The sequence below is a fragment of the Rattus norvegicus genome, chromosome 17 (genome assembly GCF_021556685.1).
Source record: "Rattus norvegicus strain SHRSP/BbbUtx chromosome 17, alternate assembly SHRSP_T2T, whole genome shotgun sequence".
Classification (NCBI taxonomy): domain Eukaryota; kingdom Metazoa; phylum Chordata; class Mammalia; order Rodentia; family Muridae; genus Rattus; species Rattus norvegicus.
The window spans coordinates 38,040,818-38,046,262 of record NC_141550.1 but is presented as its reverse complement, the minus strand read 5'-3'; the positions used below and the strand labels follow the sequence as shown (position 1 = coordinate 38,046,262).

Below are 5,445 nucleotides of genomic sequence, written 5' to 3'. Positions count from 1 at the left end.
GAGGGAAGGAGTGTCACCCAGTCTGTGCCAGTCTCCATGGTTAATTTGGTCAGGGTCTCTTTTAGAGTTCTATTTATTTACTCTACCTATCCTGAACTTTGAGGTCTGTAGATACAATGTAATTTCCAATTGACCTCTAAATACTTGGCCACACCCTGGCTTACCTTGGCAACGAAAGTAGGGCCGTTGTCTGACCAGATTACCTTGGGCATTCCAAATCGGAGGAAGATTTCTTCCAGTATCTTCTTGATGATTGCAGAGGCCGTCTCTTGTTTGGTGAGGAAAGCTTCTATCTATTCCTGAAAAAGTATCTACAAGCACTAGGAGATACTTGTGATTATATTTTTCTGGTTTTATCTCAGTGAAGTTCACTTCGACTTTTCACCAAACTCTCTAGGTCTCTTTGCCCTGTTTGCTTGCTAAGCATTCACTTATTGACATACCTTATACTTTCTACTGTCTCTCTGGCTAAAATCTTAACGTCTATTACATACACTTAACTACTTGGACAAACTTTTTATCTCCTAATTGAGTCCATTTCTGTATTTGGCAAAGTGAGTCTTTTCTTTGTTCTCTGGGAAGTATAGCTTTCCCCTCAATGTGCCATTGTCCTTTATCTTTTAAGCAATTTGGGCCTTTTCTAAGTGAGGCCATCCCTTAGTCCGATCCCAGTTCCCAGTGGCTGTCTCTTGCAGGCCTGCAACCAGGATGGGCTCCTGCATAACCATTTTTCGAGCCACTTTATCTGCTTCGTTATTGCCCCATGTCACTGAATCTCTTCCCTCCTGATATCCTGAGCAATGAATAGTACTCACAGTTGTTGGCTTCACCAGGGCATCCAAGAGATGGTAAAGGCATCTGCAGTGCTGATGTACTGGGGGGGGTAGAGGTTCAGCCATCCCAGATGACATTGTGTTGTCCACCATGGCAGCACCCACTTGTCTCTGACCTTCATTCATGAAGAGAACTGTTCCCGTCTGTGGACAAGGTCCTCGGCTTTCAGCAGGGGTCAATCAGCCAGTCGCAGAGGTCTTTCCTCCACCCATGGGCTTCTGCCAGTACTTGACACTCGTGCTGTGGTGGCTCCAGGTCCGGATTGGGCAGCAAGGTGACCAGATTGTCCCCAACCGGTGGAGAATCTAGTCCATGGCAGCTGACCAGTGGTCCCATCTTTTGGGACACTCTATTCAAAGGCAGAACATCAGCCACTCTATCACAGTTTAAGTCCTGGATTGGGTGATAATTGTTAGTGCCCGGCTGGCAGGAGTGATATGTTCCAAGTAGAACAGCGCTAAGCCATTCGTCTCCCAGCATCAGGTACTGGTGCACTGAGACAGGTCTTAAGCTCCGCATACACAGTCTGTAGATATGCATACACATGGCCTCACCCAGCCATTTCAGCCCACGCAAGCCATTTTGGAGAGCAATTTTCTCATGAGCAAGGGATAGGGGCAGTCAGGGATGACTATGAACTAGTGGGTTACCCGGCCCACGCCAAGGTCCACTGTTCTTCGGGCAGTCCATAAGTATTGTTTGTTGCCAGTAGGCCCCTGTACCCAAGGTCTTTGGATACTGGCCCACTGGAGGGGGGCATAGGAGCACAGAGCATTGGGTCCCTGCATCCACACTTCCCTTCTATCTCTGTACATAGCCAGCACTCTAGGACCAAGAGGCTCTCCAGTGTCCCCTCTTGTTCTTTCTGGGGCAGTCCCTGACCCAGTGTCTTTTTTTTTTTTTTCTTTGCATTAGGCACACTGATCTTTAGCCAGGAATTCTCTTCTGTTGCCAGGTACTGTCTTCCTAGGTTCCCTAACTACTGTGGCCAGTATATGTTCCTCTCTTGTCTTTTATCTCTCTTTAGCTCTCTAGCTTCCTCTTCTTTTAGTCTCTTTTCTTCCCTAGCTTCCTGCACTCTTTACCTCTTTCTTTCTTTCTTTCTTTCTTTCTTTCTTTCTTTCTTTCTTTTTTTCTGTCTCTCTGCATCTTCTTCTACAGCTATTAGGTGCTGTCCACTTTTCTGCACAGACCCTGAACCATGCATCAACTTACAATAACTCTCTCAGCGACTTAGCTTAACCCTTCAAGTTTCTGTAACTTTCTCTTCATATCTTTTCCTTATCTTAGCCAGATTGGTGGGGCATTTTCCAGCCCCTAGGAGACCCACCCTTGGAGCCTGGGGGCAGACCTGGAGCACTCCCTACCTTCAGGGGTATGAAGAGAGCAGGCAGAAGTGAGGGCCTTCTATGCGTGTTGGAACCCTTTTTTTCTGGTCTCCAGTAGGATTCCGTCTTTCATCGGTGGTAAAGAAGACCTGTAACAGTTACTAACAAGCATATCAAATGGGATGGTGAGAAAACAAGAGAATCTTGAGAATAGAGTCTACCGAAGAGGGCAAACAGCATTTAGTCACACAGCTAAACCAGGAGGCCTTTCTTGGAACAAAAAGGCCATTGTCGGTGTCAGCTCCATGGCTTTGCCTCTCAAGAAAACCAGCCTCCAAATGACACTAGGCTTCTAGTAACAACTAATAACAAAAGGATGGAGAGATGGTTAGAACCTGGTTGCTAGATGCCAGGGGGCTGATAAAAGAATTGTAACCAGTTCACCTGGGGCTATCAGGACCTCAGTAGTAGCCCTTTACCAAACTGTCTCACTGGGTTTAAAGGCCCATGGAAAAGAAAACATTAATCCTGACCTTGGCTACCTCCAAGTAATTTAGTGCTGGAGACTGACTCCTCCCTTGGAATAAAGACAGCAGATAAGGCAGGCTTCCTTAAAGAACTTCTCTAAATGAGCACTCTCCTTCTGTGAGCAAATGTCAGAAATTCCTTTCCTGTTCTTGTTTTCCTTATAGCCCCACCTAGCTCTCAGCCTTTTTAGATTATTCTTCTGTAGCATTTCTAACACAGCCTGTCCCTTTTTTATAGCCTATTAACAGCATTTCTGATCTTTTAGGCAGTTATGCACTACGTGTCATACCGGCTGAAACTCTGCCTTTAAGATTCTTTGCTCCCAAGCAAAATTTAAATCTTTCCCAGTTCATCACAGCTGGCTGCGAGCATAAGCACAGATAAAACACTATGTTTTTGTTTTGTTTTTCTTTCCTTTTTTCAGAGCTGGGGACCGAACCCAGGGCCTTGCGCTTGCTAGGCAAGAGCTCTACCACTGAGCTAAATCCCCAACCCCCAAAACACTATGTTTTAAAAATTAACTTTGGCTATCAACCAACACACTGCCACTAGAGCGGGGTCTACAAAATTAAGTTTCTTACTCACTAAGCGTTAAGGGGACCAAGTAAAACTCTTCGACGAACAAAGCAAACAGTTTCATGATTTCAAACACAGTCGTCAGTCCAAGATTTTAAACACGGTCTTCAGTCCAAATTCAAACACGAAACAAAAGTCAAAAAAACGCTGGACAATACCACAGAAAACAATCCAGACAAACAAGACCAAGACAAAGCATCCTATAACCAATTTCCACAGATGCCTGGTACCTTCAGTACCTGGCCCAAACTGCAGCTTAACCTTAGCTGCTTCTGGGATACCAAACACAGAAACAGAATACAGACAACAGACACTAACACATCTAAGCACACTTGTCCGTGCCTATACTTAAATAGGCAGCCGAACTCGACCTCCAAAGTCACAGTCAGATCTTTTTGACTGTCCGTTGCCGGGTCCTCCCGACAAAATTCGGCTCGAGGAACATCTCTCACGCGTCCCAGAGCCAGGACCCAACAAAGGCTGACTCATGGAACGTCTCTCACGAGTCCCAGAGCCTGCGCGATTGGGGCGTCCCCCGGTGCGCTTTCTAAAAAGGAAAAAAAGAAAGAAAAAGACTATTCGGAGTAGGAATCCTTCATCTACTCACAGGCGCCATTTCGGGGTGGGGAACCTTCTTCCACCCGTGCACAGGGCAGGAAACCTTCTTCTGCCCAGACAGTGCACTAAGACTCTCGTGCACAGGGCAGGAATCCTTCATCTGCCCAGACAGTGCACTAAGACCTTAAACCGGTACCGAAAAACACAGACTACAGGACTTAATTCACACACACTCACACACACGAGCACAAACAAAGAGAAAAAAAAAAAAACAAAACCGACGTCGACTTCGTGTCGACCAGAGGCACTGAAACTGATCGGCAGGTCGCAGACCTTGCCTAACAAACCGGTCGTCAAGGAGTAAAGTCTCCTCTGGACCTATCAGATGGGGTTCACCAGGCGTCCCTGGTCCCCCCTTGTCCTCCTGGGACGTCTCCCAGGGCGAACGGACGGTGGGTACCTGGACACGTCTATCCCTATCCACCCCGCTCTCCTTCCTGGAGCGCGGTCTCACTGAGCGTCCGCAAAACCGAAACAGCGATCGCACCAGATTCCCAGACAGAACATAGACACAGACCCAGACACAGCGCTGAGATAAAACAGAGAATCTTACCTCCAAGTGGGTCTAGGACCCCTGGGTGGTCGCGCAGATCCCGGACGAGCCCCCAAATGAAAGACCCCCGAAGGGAGCCCCCCACTCAAGTCTCGGGAAAGACGCGCACCCAGTAGGACACAGACACCGACCTGCTGTAATCACACGAGGAAGATTTATTGTGAGCGAGATGAAACGAGAGCTCAGGCCAGCATGCTGGGGTCGAGACTCATACGCCACACAGGGAGTAGAGGAGTTCGACCCCGACCTGAATTTTCACAGAGCTTATAAAGGAAAAAACCACAAACCAGGGGGATCAAGAGGGAGGGAGGAGGGGAATTCCAAAACCATAAACTGCCCATACAATTTAGGACTTTGTGACATTGTGATTAGGGGTAGTGACATTTTACAGGGCCATTGGACCATTGTGGCCGGAGGCTATGGGTCATTGTGGCTGTTCCAGGAAACCTTTCATGCAAGAATGTTCCGGGAACCATTGTACAGCAAGGGAGGGGCGAAAAGTTCATGTTCTCACAGACCCTACCTCTTCTTCTTGGGTAGCTAGGCGGCTTATTATTAATTTTTAATCCTTCACCTTCACTATGAGGCAGCTTGTCAGAAAGATACAAAAACAGGCAGATTCTTGAGTTTAAGGTTAGCCTGGGAGACACAGAGAGTTCAGGCCCAGGTGTAGTAGAAATAGAAATTTTAGGACAGGTTCCCACCCAGCTAGTTTAGGATCTGTGTCTAACTAAGGCAGGCAGAAGTCTGAATTCGTTTACAATGTTAAATGAAAATGTATATTTGCTGTCTCCTAAGAAACACAGGGCTGGGTTCATGGGATGCTGATTCATAGAATCAGAAAGGGAATCCTAAAGTAAATGGCTGGAACGACATATAAAATAAAAGACTGGGCTTATGATCTGCAGGAGATGAGTTATTCAGAGATGAAATAATTGGAGAATTGTCTTGAGCTGAACAGAGAGAGACAGAAGAGAGAGAGAGAGAGAGAGAGAGAGAGAGAGAGAG

General features: G+C 46.9%; 1 long non-coding RNA gene across 1 annotated transcript; it reads right to left on the bottom strand.

Annotated features, from left to right (window-relative positions):
- Positions 1–650: 650 nt before the first annotated feature.
- Positions 651–4,975, bottom strand: LOC148000136 (uncharacterized). Its single transcript, XR_015641277.1, has 2 exons — positions 4,438–4,975; positions 651–2,323 (listed from the first exon to the last, which is right to left on the bottom strand). It is a non-coding gene; the product is annotated as an uncharacterized LOC148000136 (long non-coding RNA).
- Positions 4,976–5,445: the final 470 nt, after the last annotated feature.